Source organism: Pinus tabuliformis, chromosome 8 (assembly GCF_031772625.1).
Source record: "Pinus tabuliformis cultivar Carrire ecotype Pingquan chromosome 8, CPIR1, whole genome shotgun sequence".
NCBI lineage: Eukaryota > Viridiplantae > Streptophyta > Pinopsida > Pinales > Pinaceae > Pinus > Pinus tabuliformis.
The window spans coordinates 489261776-489276584 of record NC_142294.1 but is presented as its reverse complement, the minus strand read 5'-3'; the positions used below and the strand labels follow the sequence as shown (position 1 = coordinate 489276584).

The 14809-nt window shown below is 32.1% G+C and overlaps 1 long non-coding RNA gene across 1 annotated transcript; it reads left to right on the top strand.

Moving 5' to 3' along the window:
- Window positions 1-1167: 1167 nt before the first annotated feature.
- LOC149236214 (uncharacterized) lies at window positions 1168-3591 on the top strand. The gene is made up of 2 exons (XR_016268385.1): window positions 1168-1252; window positions 3495-3591. It is a non-coding gene; the product is annotated as an uncharacterized LOC149236214 (long non-coding RNA).
- Window positions 3592-14809: the final 11218 nt, after the last annotated feature.

Genomic DNA, 14809 nt, shown 5'->3' with positions numbered 1-14809 from the left:
TATACTTACAACAACCCTACTTGTACAACAACCATACTAATACTAAGTGTAGGTTGCGAATTTTGGTTGCAGGTGGACAGAAGTTCAAAACACATCAAGCATTTAAGAAGGGTAAGGAGGGATGTGTATTTAATAAAGGGTGAGTAAATATGTATCGTGAAATATACACATCAAGCATTTAAGAAGGGATGTGTATTTAATAAAAGGTTGGTAAATATGTATGGGCAATTCTTATTTGTACTGTGTAACTTTTCATGTACATAGTTAAATAAATATGAATGTAAAAGTCTTTTGCATAGGAGAGTCCACTATGTATGTTTTATAGGTAGAAAAGGGAAAATCATGAAGCAAATTTTGGTGGACACTCAAAAATAACAATTAATTTTCTCGAGCACTTAAAAACAACCATTATTAAATTTTACTCTATGTTACTCCCAAACCTATGATGAAGTGTAAATAACCTTAAAGATGTTTAGTTTACTTAGTGAATGAGCCTCAGTCTTTCGTACTTTAAGAAATATTAGCCAAAATTTTATTATATTGCTCTATTTTACTTTATTTTAATATGACTAAAACTTCTATGTTTTTAAGCCTTTGTCCGATTGCAATTTGATTTCCCAACTGATTTGTTGAGAGAGACTCTCTACTCTCCTCTGCCCCCTGTAAAATATTTATCACCGTGCATGACTTGTGGACACTGACATCTTCTCTGCATGGGCACCGGTTCAAACCTCGACGTATACTGACAGTGAAATCATTAAAATTTTCCTGTCACTGTTTGTCCTTATGTAGTTGTAGTGTTATCTCATGTAGGATAAGAGTTGATCAGAACGGAGATTAATATGACGTAACTTTGAAGAAAATGTTGGTTTAGTTTTATGAGGATAAGCTTTTCTTGGGCTGACGGAATCTTCTCATTTCGAAAAAATATATATATTTAATTGGTCGTAAGAATTTGGTTCCAGAGAGTTTTAAATAGTTTTTTAATTATGTTCTAAATTAAAATTTAACGTTTTAATGAGAACTAAAATCTTGTCAATAGTTCATATTCGTTATGATAAAATTCAGTAGTTCATATTCGTTATGATAAAACGAAGTTTGTTTATTTATGATAATTTTTTTTTTAAACTAATTCAATAGTTCATATTCGTTATGATAAAACGAAGTGGATGAGCCGATCCATTTCCAATGCGACCTCGCAGCTAGCCATTGTGGGTTCAAACGTTTGTCCTATCGAGAGCTTGGACTACGAGTATGTCGCCCTCTAACTTATATGTCTGAATCTGTGGTTGTTGTTTCTGGATTTTCATTTCCATGTTGATCGTGTGAGCATGGCCTCATACATCTTGACTGCAGAATCGCATGATTTAGGTTTTGGAATATATTTCATTTTGAGATTTCTTTGATGGTATTTGGCATAAAGTTGGTTCCCCCATGGCCATATGGCCGGAGGATAGCCAACCAAATCCCTTGCTCCAGCAATTGGCGTTCAGGCCATGAGTTCGGTCCTCCTGATAAAGTAACCACATGCACTGATTCTAGATTATGTTCCAACACATTCTATTCCAATGCCAGAACCTGCAGAACTCAAACTTTGTCATGGTTTACTTTTGGGTTTCCAGGTCTTGACTTGAATTCCCCAACACCCCCCAACACACTTGTTCCACTTGAAAGTGGATAAGGGCAGCAATTGGCAAATAACGGTCATGGGTTAAAATTTCACAGGGCTTAGGGATCAAACTTGAAGATTCTAGCATGCATTCATATATTCAACTCTCTTACTTCTGCTCATAGAGTAAAATAGAAAATTATCCCAAACTTGCTTGCCAAAAAATGACAGATCATTCCAGCTTTCTCCATTACTTCAGTGGCGTGGTTCAGATCCTGCAATCATCATAGGCTACAGAGTACACCTTAAACACTCGTTTCTGTTTGGAAATTACACACAAACTCATAGTGAATGCATTGTTAGTTGAGTGTTAGCCAAGAGGAAAATGGCAAACACCCTACCGACTTTCGATTGGTTTGAAGCCAACCTCAATTGCTCGGATCTACCGTGACACCCTGCTGAATTTCGATGGGTTTGAACTTTGAAGCCAAACTCAATTTCTCGGATCTACCATGATATACTGCCATTTATGATTTTGCTTTATTGTTTTCAGATTGATGGTCCATCTTGAACTGCAGATCTAGTACCTCTGCCCTCTGCCCCTGGATTTATAGACAGACCCTAATGCCAATGTTGATGTACCCAGCTTTAGATGCACGCCAAAACTTAGGGCTGTGGCCAGATATGGTGGAGATCGTGTCATATGAGCTATCTCATATTATCTAATTGAAGAACATTCTATTGGTTACTTCAATCTAAGGGTGATGAACACCATAGAATCAGTTTAAAATCAGTATTAGTGGTGGATGCTTATTAAATGGACAGTAATAATCAGTTTAAAAATAAATAAATAATCCATTAAAAAAATAAATAATCCATTAGGATATAGTATATGATTATGAAGCAGTTTAAAAATAAATAAATAATCCATTAAAAAAATATGCTATGCTTGATTTTATTCTTAACAAACCAGTTCACAGAACACAGATGAAACTTGTACAAATAAATTTTAAAAGTCATATGATGGGCAGTTTAAAAATAAAAACGTCATAAAAAAATTCTTTGACGGGTAAGGTCACCCGTCAAATTTAACCCCTGTCTGTTTCCATTCATAGATCTTATTCCGCGCTGGTTGCGTTCTCAGCAGACTAAACAGTGGTCGATCCGTACATCTCATTCTGGCTATGTCAGCAACATCACAGCGACCAAAAATATTGCCCAATATGGAGAGGTTCACCTTTGGGCTATTAACTATTCCGCGCTGCTTGCGTTCACCTTTGGGCTATTAAATATTCCGCGCTGCTTGCGTTCTCAGCAGACTAAACAGTGCTCGATCCGTACATCTCATTCTGGCTATGTCAGCAACATCACAGGGACCAAAAATATTGCTCAATATGGAGAGGTTCAGCTTCCCAAATGGATTTTCCATCAATAATCTCCACTGGCAAATTGAAACTCAACAACCGACCATCCACATATTACTTGTATCTCAGGCTTACACCAAGTATGCATCCATCACTAATTTGAATTTCAAATCTGTCATCAACCATGATGCTTGATAAGTTTGAAGCTGAAAGGCTACAAACTTTATTGTTTATTCTCTTTTTGATGAAAACCTATTTATAGTTTGAAGATCTGTGCAATTTCATTGGATATTTCGTTTGACTTGATCTTTGGAGCAGTATGTAATTTGCATTTGTGCTTTTAACACATTAAGGGAGAGCCTGAAAATAACCTGTTCTATATGTTTATTTTTCACTAAGTACAGTATTGGTTTTCTATTATTTTGTCAATACTCACATTGTAGTTGGTGTTTATTAACAAGAGTTGTTGACCTTATATTGTCCATTATTGACTTCTTTTCTTTATACTTCTTTGTGAACAGGAAACATGGGGTGTACGGATTGTGTACAGTTAGCTGAGATTCACCTTGAAGTAAATTGTTCTGACCAAAAAACTTTTGGTGGTCTGAGCTCCAGTTATATTTTGTACAGCGTTTGAATAAGTTAGGAATCCATGGAAGCTACATTTGAAGAGATACATTTTGTACCAAATTGATTGGATTATGCATTTGTGATCCTTTTGCTATATTTCATTTAATCAAGGGGTGAGGTGCGGGGGCACAGATTGTTGAAAAATTAATTGAATGGATGCTCATGATTTGTTTGGCTTTTATGGGTGATTTTAGCCTTTTTTATATTTGATTAGTCATTTTTGCAAATACTTTATTTGAGTACAAATTCCTATTTCGTCAATACAAAGCACTTCATTCCTTATCGAAGTGAGGGGATTAAATTCTTTGTTTAACTCTTTCAAGTCAATGGACAGAATACTTCATAAGCACAATAATAAACATAATATGATAATAAGAGTGCCATTTTTAACTAATTTTTATAAATGCAATCATGACAGATGACCCTTGTAATAAAAAAATGTTTAAGTTGCTAAATAAGCATTCGTGATTCCAATACCAAGAAAAGGCATGGAATTCTGAACCATCTACTGCGGTAATTGTGTAATATTTTAGTTAATTCAAACATCTACAGACTGTACCTTGAACATCCAGCAACCATTGACATATTACTCTCAAGGTGGCAACATTTACTGAAATGTGGCCATAAATGAAGACTCTGCAGCCACCACAAATTCAAATATCCAGATTCAAACCAAAGGGGTTGCCATTTTCTTTGAAGTAAATATTTGAAGCCAAGAGGGCAATTAGATTAAAAAGCCCCTTTAATTTAAGACAACTAGACTTCTAATGATTACTGTAAGATGCAATAATTGACTTGATATGATACAAGAATGTCTCATGCATTGAAAATTGTGTTAATTTAATTTTTGGAATTAGTTTTTCAATGTTCAATACAATTTACGTATTTTAATAAGAAATTGTTGCTTCAGTTTTATGTATGTGACCTATTGTTATTTATAATTTACTCAGAAACTTAGTGGAGTCTTGGAAAGGCAAGGTAGATTCAATTCATGTGAACATTATGTTGAAATCAACCTCCATCGAAGGAAGAGGATTGATGACATAATTGAAAGATGTTTGACAACTGAAAGCAAAATGTGTAATTTTCAAAATCAGAATCAGTAGACACCTTTTTGAACATTGTAACCCTTCTAATTTGCAGACTAAAGCTTAAATTGCTCCCACATGTCTCATTTTTGGCCATGTTTAATAAATTCTCTGAGCAATATCGTCTAGTTTTATAGTCCTCTAATTATGCTAATTGAGTAGAGTTGTATTGCTCATTTTCCATTCAATTTGCATGCCATGTTTTTCTGTAGCTTTTGCAATCTTATTTGTTATATGTTTCATGTTATTTTATCTTTTCCTCTACCTCTTTATATTTTTTACTGATCTCATTATCAAGCTCATCCACAACTTGATTTGCAGCGTTTATGGAAAATGGGAAATTTCTATTGGCTGCAAGGAGGTTCAGGCATCTAACTAGTACTGAATACATAATCTCTCTTGACGCTGATGATCTGTCCCAAGGAAGCAATGCTTATGTAGGAAAACTGAGGTATGTTACTATTGTAGTGATTGATATCAATATTAGGGTTCTGCTATTCAGTCATGCCTGCAATAGTACTTAAAATGGGATGATTCTTGTGACAGAAATTACCTTCAAGTTCGTCATGTTAGGATTTTTTAAATAAATTATTATTTCTTATTGAGGTCAATTGTGTATCCTAAGGGTCAACATTTCTTCAGTAACTTTTATCATCTAGAGCTCTCTTTAAGATAAGAGAATTTTACAAATGTCCAAAAATTGACCAAAAAGATAGGTCAATGGGTGATCAATTGTGTATCGTAAGGATCAATATTTCCTTAGTAGTGTTTACCATCAATCTAGAACTCTCTTTAAGATGAGATAAGATAATTTTATTGTCTAGCATATGATCAGAAAGATAGTTCAATGGGATTAGGAAGTAAAACAATGATACTAAGTTTTAGGAACATCCTAGTGTAATAAAAGAAATACATGAAATAAAAGTAATACATCAAGGAAAGAAAGAAAAGAAAGTGTAAGTATTAGATGTGAGATGAGGAGGTAGAGAGCAAGGAGGAATAAGTATTTGTTGCCACATGTTGGTACCTAAGCAGGTACTAATGCATTATTTGAAGATGTTGTCTGGAGAGAACCCAGGGTTGAGAGGCCTTGGACAGGTGACTTAGGAGGAGGATGGGAGCTATAAGTAGAGACTCCCAATACTTGAGTCCGAAGGAAAGAGCCTCATGATATAGGGTTAGCATAGATTAGAATACCAATTTGGTCCATGACGAGAATAGGTTCTCCTGAAACCTCATGGGAATGACTTCACTGGCCCTAGAGGGAGAAGTTATACTTGGTCTCGACTCTCACCTCATCGTGTATGATATGTGTAAACAGCCAGATGCCAGTGGTTAGGATATTAGATGAAAGTGGAAATGGATGCTCTTCACTCGCAAAATGGGCAAAAATATCTGCCCTAAATCTCATGCTAGATGGTTCCCCCGAAGATGAAATTTTCCTTACCATTTGTAGATGGCACAGCTCACATATCCTCTCCTCTTGTTGAATACAGTGCCCAAAACATCCGACACTGATGGACTCACAAGGTTAATATGTGGTCTGTTGATTACTTGGAGCTCATTCAGTGGATTCCAGTAGATCAGCAGTGCATTTTTCTTGGCAGTAAACATCTTGATGACCTTCGTATATTGAAACTGCAATATATGGGAGGACACTACTCTCTTTTTGTTACTGCCCTTGCATGGAGCAGTGGGCATTGGAGTGCCTTCATCTTCAAAGGCTTTTCATTCAAGGATGTGATCCATCTAATTGTGACAATCAATATGTTCCATTATGATAGTAGTATACGATTCCGATCGTATAGAATTCCAATCATACAGCGTTTGGATCATAAACATTATATTTTTCCAAGGTAAATTCCGAAACTAACAATGAAATTTGAACTCTTATGGTGGAATTAATGGTCTACGGTTTTAAGCATATGACCATAAGCATTGCCCAGACATGAAAAGGGTAAGGGAATAGCTACAGAAAAGAAATTTTCATGAAATGAACTGAAGAAGTCGTATCATCAAATAATTTTTTAATGATACTAGAGTTCTTTAAAAAAATCCCATTTGAAAATAACATTTGGGAAGAGATTCTGTACTTAAGGCAACAAATTTGAATACTCCAAACCAATTACTTCCTATAGTTTGGACTGACCACATGTACAAGCAAGTCTGAAGATGAAAAGTAATATGGCAATGTTGTTGTTGTAATGTTGTCAGGTCACACAACCAATTCCTCTATGAAGAAATTCATGAAGTATATCCGCCATTCCCATGGTGTGGATTTCATATGCTTGAATTTCCCTCCTTTAGGGTCTGCAACAGTCCATGCAGAGGTTTTCTTATGTCATTGCAATGCATTCCGATCATATAGAAATCCAATCATACAGCGTTTGGATCATAAACTTTATATTTTTGCAAGGTAAATTATGTCTCTATTGCCATTTGATTATCCTTAGCAAAGTTAATACTGTTGGAACTGTTTCCACTTTTTCTTGTGATTGGTGTATGAATTTTATTTGGAAATGTTAAAGTCCCCTCCCTCGCCTCGTCTTCCCACCATATGTATCTCATTCTTAGTCTCAAATGGAGAGCCAATCGAACGAATGAAACTCCCAAGCAACGGTAAGGAATGGCACTGAGCAATAAGACGGTAAGTGCTATCACTGAGTGGTAAGGTGGAGTTATCGTGGGATTCAAACGTTTTTGACTTTTGCTAAATTGCCTTTTTCTTTGACTCGAAATTTGCTTTGATGAGAGGAATCCTTTGAAATAGAGCATCCTCGTAAAGCTGGAAGGGAAAAAAACACTAGGTTTCACAAAGATTCATCCTTAAAATATTAATGTTATTATTGAAATGTAATTATTCAGGGTAGCTGAGACTTCATCTAATATAATTTGCAAGTATGCCTGGTCTATCTCCATGTAATTGTGACAATCAATATGTTCCATTATGATAGTAGTATACGATTTTGATCATATAGAATTCCAATCATACAACGTTTGGATCATAAACTTTATATTTTTTCAAGGTAAATTTCGAAACTAACAATGGAATTTGAACTCTTATGGTGGAATTAATGGTCTAAATATCTTATACTTCTTAAAAAAATATTTTTAATTATTTTAATTTGAATCATGTTTATTTATGTTTCTGAACGAGTTAGGCCGAGTCACACTTTTCTCGTATAATCAGTGCAATTTGAATGGAATGACTAGAGCTTACATATTAGTGAAGCTCACATTTTTGTTATGCTACCCGGTCTTCGTATGTGCTTTTTATCATTTCGATTTGTAAAGATTATGAAGTCATTAATCACTTTTGCAATAGCATGATTTCTCGTGAGTGGCTTCCAATCCATATTAATCATTATGTTTTTTGTTTTTCTAATGACTCTTTCATAATGAAATATGTTTTTTAAAGGTTTAATTACATGAAGTTTTATAAATACCACTTATTTAATAAAAAATACATTTAATTTAACAACACTAATTGTTTACACAAATAGATTTAACTTAAGATTACTTTTTAATTGACTTGAGATAGTTATCCTTTACTCTTTAAGTTTGAGAAAAAGGTAGGATAATCAAGTTTCACAACCAAAAATACCTTATCCTATTGAACACTAATAAAAGCAATTCCATAGACAGTGCACCTAATATACTATGCTTCAAATTTGGACCTAGAAATTTTTTCATCTTGGCCATCATGGTTGGAGGGCATGGCAACAATTGCCCCGAAGTTACTCCCTTTGTTAACATGTCTACAATATTCTAGGTAGTATGTATCTTTTTCATTTTTTTTTATAATGGAAGGCTCATTTACTTACAAGATGAATTGAACTCTCATTGTCACTATACAACCTACCATTTTATTTCTTATTTCCTAACTCCTGCAGAAATTTATTTATTTCCTTTTGTAATTTCTAGTAAAACCACATCCTTATCTTACGATACTATATATTGCATACCATGTCTAAATACTCATATACAAAAAAATATTTGAAACTCAAAAAGATAAAGTCAAGTATTCATATCTCTCAAATACATGAGAATCCACTTTATTGTCTACTAATGCTCTTTACATGGATTGTTCAACTCATGTGAAATATCTTACCTTGTGCACACCTTATAGATCAACATGTAAATGTGTAGAAATTTGGACATGGAGTGTATCTCCTCTTATGTCTTGGACACATCTCCTTATTCAATCTGAAATAGCTTTCCAAACATGTACTAACTAGCATTGCATCCTATGTTTTAAATCTTTCCAATACCTTCTTTATGTACTCACCATTGTAGACAATGTTAATTCAATATTTTTCCTATCTTTTGTTATTCTCATATTCATTGCAAATGATTAGCTAATTGTTTTTTAATCCTACATGTTATGTGCTTGAAAAAACATGGCATCTATATACAATAGCATGATACTATAACTACCATTGTGTACTATGTTAAAATAAAAAAAAGTGGTGAGAGTGACCTTGTTCTATCATAGGCCTATAGAATTTTAAATAACACTATTTGGAGATTATTTTAGAATTTTAAATAACATTATTTGGATATTGTTAACTGCAATATGGAAATGATTTATGTTCCTTTCCATATAAATATATCTATGTTTTTATATTAGGTTTTAGAGTTTGTTAGGTGTAATGTACTAACAGTAATAAAGAAATGATTTTTCTTCCTATAAATAAGAATGCATATTTTTTCTTGCTTACCTCTATATATATATAATGGTTAGGGTTTTATATTATTTTTATAGCGCTTTTCTTCCTAAATAAATATTAATACATATTTATCTCTTACTTGTCTATATGTACTGCATTTTGGTGTCACTGCTCAATATATTCTTTAGTTTTCAGGAAAAATATCAATAGTTGGAGAATTCATTCGAGAATGGAAAATAAAGTAGAACATATAATTTCAACTTCGATAATAATTTGACCATTTTGCTGCAATTTCAACTTAGATAATAATGTGACCATTTTAAAATTGACTTCAAAACATTAATTTTATGATCGTAACCATGTTTACACAGTTTAATTTAAGTTTAATTTGTAGCTTTCTTATTCTTATTACCTGCTTTCAATACGCCAACTTCCATACAAGAATAGTACATGGCCACAATCTTATTTACTAATAATATTATAAATTATAAATTCTCGGGAACAAATATAAAATTGAAAGATTGTGATTTTGATTTTCAGACACATAGATATTATTATGATGAATAGATGATATGTAGAATACTTGAAAAATGGAAAAAAAATATATATATATTTATTATGAAAGTATATTGTAAGAATTGTATTTGTTAGTAATTTTATAAATTTTATGTAAAGAATATAAGATTCAATGATTGTAATTTTGAGAAAATTTTATATTATTATAATTATTAGTAAGTTCTTGAATAATGTAAAAATATATAATACAAATATAATATCTATATATTAAATTTTGTTATAAATTATTAATTATAATCTCTTATGTTAAATTTTTATATAAATTTCTAAATTTAAGCCTCTGTGACTTGGATTTATTTCTTTTTTTATTTTCATACAAATAATTTTACATAAACTATGAAATATATTTCTGTTTGGCATGTGGTTGCGCTAATTGTTTGTATTAATGCTCTATGCTTGCATTCTTAATGGATTATTGATACATAATGAATGGTCAGAACCATCCATAATAGTTGAATGATATATTTATATCTCAATTTGAGATCTCATGGTTGAACAATTGTAGGAAGCAACAATGTAAGATGTTCTACAATATACTTTTGGTTTGCCAATTCAATTTAATTTCATAAATATGTTTCTAAAAGTGTGTGGTGTAGAAACATTGGTAACAATACACACACTTAATTTTGTGGTTTGCTATTTAATATGATCAAACCTTGAGATTCTTGTTCTTATTTCTTATTGATAGCACTTTTCTTATGAATTGTTTTGAGAAAATCGCTAAATTAAAACCTCTTGGTTGATTAGATAAGACATATGGCATACTTCTTAAGCCAATTTTCCCTTGCTAAGTATGAGATGTTCAAGTATCCTCCATCTAAGTCGGTTGCTATTGCAATCTCAATGTGTCATCTATAAGTGTGCACCATGGAACAAATATTTTCAATTTTATGCACGTTACAATGAAGAGCAACTCAAGTAAGTAATTTCATATGGTGATGCATTTCTTTGGAAATAGGGCTTTTGAAACCTATTTTTTTATTTACCTATGTTTGTTTTCAATGTTCATGAAATGTTTGATGGCCAATTTCCACAAAAGTTCACACAACACATTACTAGGTCTTTATACTAAGTTTTCAAGAAGATTAAGTTGTGTAGCGATTAAGCCACCTACCACCATACCTGAGTGATTATAGATTAGATTTTATTTTTTTGGGTTTTGCATGTCATTTCATTGATTATGATTTCTGATGCTTTGTTACATATTTGAGTTTTGATCCTACCTCATTTGAGTAAAATTCAAATTTACACAATGGAGGTAGCTAATTTGTGTAGGTTGAGTCCTAACATAGTGTTTTCTTGAGTGTAATTGAAGTCTAATTATATTTTAATTATTGGGTTTGAAATTTTATAATTGAAGTCAAATTATATTTCAATTATTGGTCCAATTATATTTCAATTATTCAATAAAGAAAAACATAACATATGATAAAAAAGACAAGACGTACATAAACAAAATTGCATAAAACTTTTAATTCTTGACTCCAACAAGTTTTGATGCATTTTCAAATATGGAATGACAACCATGATGTTGTTCACAATGTCATATTGCTTTTTTAACCTCTTCCATTAAAATCTAATAGTATTTCTCTATAGAATCTTAAAAAATCATCACTGAAGATCAAATTATGATTAATCCTCAATTCCCCCATATATCAAAAAGCAATGCCATGACTAGGTCGCATATGGAAAAATTACATCCTTGAAGAAAAATATCATATCTTATACAATATTTTGTCTCAAAAAAAAAAATCAAAACATGTTCACATAAACAACAACTACTCCATAGATAATGGATAATCTCTTCATGACACTACTATTATTTACAAAAAAACCATATTCAGAATACACAACTAATAATTGCAACTATATCTCGTTGTCATCCACCCTTGTTTTCAACAATTTCTATTCATATGTCGTTATTCTTCCACACTTTATGCCTTACGGCGTTTCCTTTGCAACATCTGGTGCAAATGCTAGTTAAGATGATTTGGTGATAACCTAATTAAGATAATCTTCATTCCATTGTTTATGAGTTATTTATGCAGTTGTCTATAACGCGACTTTTTGAAAGCCTTTCCGGCGGGTTTTCCCGGTCGAAATCCGGCAGGAATTTATTGGAATCGCAAGTTTGATAGCTAGTTTCTGCACAATGAAAGCGTCCCAGGGGTTTTCGAAGGTGCTGAATCCAAATATGTAGTTAAAAAACCATTTTAACTGCAACAAATCAAGATTTAACCTCAATTTCTTCCGCCGGATTCCGTCACCGGAATCTCCAAAAAATCACATTATAGACAACTCCGTTATTTATTGGCCTATCGTTTATAGTTATATTACATGGTATAAGTAATATGATTTTAAGAATTTGCAACATTGCGTTAATGATTAATCAATAATATCGTTTGTCAAATTAATCTAAATATTAGAAAAGATTTTTTTTTTATTTTTTATTATCAAATATGAAATAATATAAAAAAATATAATTAATTAATAATAAATTAAATATTTTAATTTTCAATAAAAAATAAAAACAAATAATTTTATAAAATTAAATAATTGATATATAATAAATAAATTGTTTGGTTTTATGGTTTATAAATGATTTTGAATTAAAAAGAAATATTTTTATGATAGAATGACTAGTTTATACCATCTAAATAATCTTTAGTGTTATTTTATGAGTGATATATATATATATATATATATGAGTTAAATTATTTGAAATGTTTTATAATAAGATTTTACTTAGAGTTTAAAGGGTGGAACTTAGTTGCCCATGGTCTTGTTATGACGTTATAGGTAAAGCATTACTTTCAAAGCCAAATTCGACAAAAAAAACCCTTAAAAATAAAGATATTAAAATTAGAGTTTTAGGTGGACTAAATTATAATTTCAACACTATGAATTGAAAGTTTCTTTAGCTAAATCTTACATTAACTAATACGATCTTAAATAAATTAGCAAACACATACCTTGTATTAACTATTACAGTCTTAAACAAATTACCAAACACATAAATCCTAAAACCTAATTTTATATTACCTAATATAGCCTTAAAAAAGTTACCAAACACATAAAATCAAGAAATTCAATTATACTTCATTGTCATAAACAAGGGAAAAAAGCGTCAAAATATTTGATAAATAAGTGCAAAATTAAAATTAATTAAAAAAATGCAAAATTAGAAATAATAAGAAAGTAAACCAGAGAGTAGTTACAAAAATTTTTATGGTAGAAAATGAACATAACAACACAATATACTGAGTCTCAACTCTTAGATACTGGTGTTAAGATTGAAGATAACCCGTTCAATAACTTAGAATTTCATTGATTGATAAAACAATCAACAAGGAGGAAGTCTTGTTCAACCTTTCCCTTTCACCTCTTCTCCCATTACTCGTTTTCAAGCACTTGACTAGTTCCTTCTAAATTGATAGACCATGAGCATTGTATCATATATTTTTCTCGCAAATAGTAGTTCTTTCCTTACCTACGTTAAATAATTTGCGAGTTCTTTCTTCGTCTTCCCTCAATTAGGGTAGGACCAACTTGTTTTAAGAAATTTGAGTCGAAATTGGTGGATATTTTATTTTTTTTATCAAATTAACATGGTTAATCATTGGTTTTTGTGGTGGTGGTTTGCAATGGCATGGTTTTGATTAATCATAGTATTCACCCATGGTATTTTAGAGGTGGAAGAAAACAAAATAAAAATTTAATTGTACAATTAAATTTTATCACAGTGAGGTATAGTATTCATCCATGGCATTCACCCATGGATTTTAGAACCCATGGTATTTACCTCTGGTATTGGACATATGAAGAAATTGCATGATCCTAGGTGAAAAGGCACAAAAAATATAAATATAAATATGAGACTTCACTATTGTAAAAGAATAAAATATTTTCTCTTATGTAATATGAAATTATTTTACCATTTTAAAATAATAATAGTCTATGCATATGACTTTACTCTACATTATTTATTTTATGCACTTCTCACTTTTTTAATTATCAATATGTTTTCTCACTCCTCACACAGTTCAAAGTAGTGGTATCAAAGTGGGCTACTTTTTTCTATTTTTTTGTGCATGTCCCAAACAAGGTTACGGTATAATGAGTTGGGGTTCGAATCACTTGAGCCTTTTCTTGACCATCCTCACTAAACCCAACAACGTTTGGTGCAAGAAGACAAAGACGAGGGAGTAGGAGATCCTATTAAAATATTGTTAAGGAAGCCCTCATGTGAAAAAGGGATGAGATGATTGAATTTTTTCTTAGATCCTACATATGACAATTGTAACATACCCCCTACTAACCCCAGCCCCAACTAAGGGTAGAAAGAGGTGGCTACGATGCTAACCCAATATCCATGGTCCCACTATCAAAATGGGGTCTAAAATTTCACTCTTTTTGGACTACTTAAAACCTTCAAACATATCATTGTTTTGGTCTTCTCATCTCGACCTTTACAATGATATAAATTTTAACTATATTAGAGTTATATATCAAAAGATGTGACCATTCAAAGGTAGGGCAATTACAAACCCCACCACATCATCACGAATTCCCACGTGGCACCTTACGCGCCCACTCAGCCATCGTGGACAAATGCACGTGGATAGACACTGCTCTGAATAATTCACTACAAGGAAAAGACCTTCTAGCGTAGGTTTTTGCGGAAGCCCCTATAAAAATAACCCAAAAATCCTTTTGTAGTGGAGCTCACTAGCGGAGGTGGGTGGGTGGATGTTTTAGCAAATGTTTTTTGGATGATGCATCTAAAATATACAAACGCACCAGTGCTTTACTATACATACAAGCACCGGTGCTACATATAACATGGTGCATCATGGAAAATTTATTTTTCTA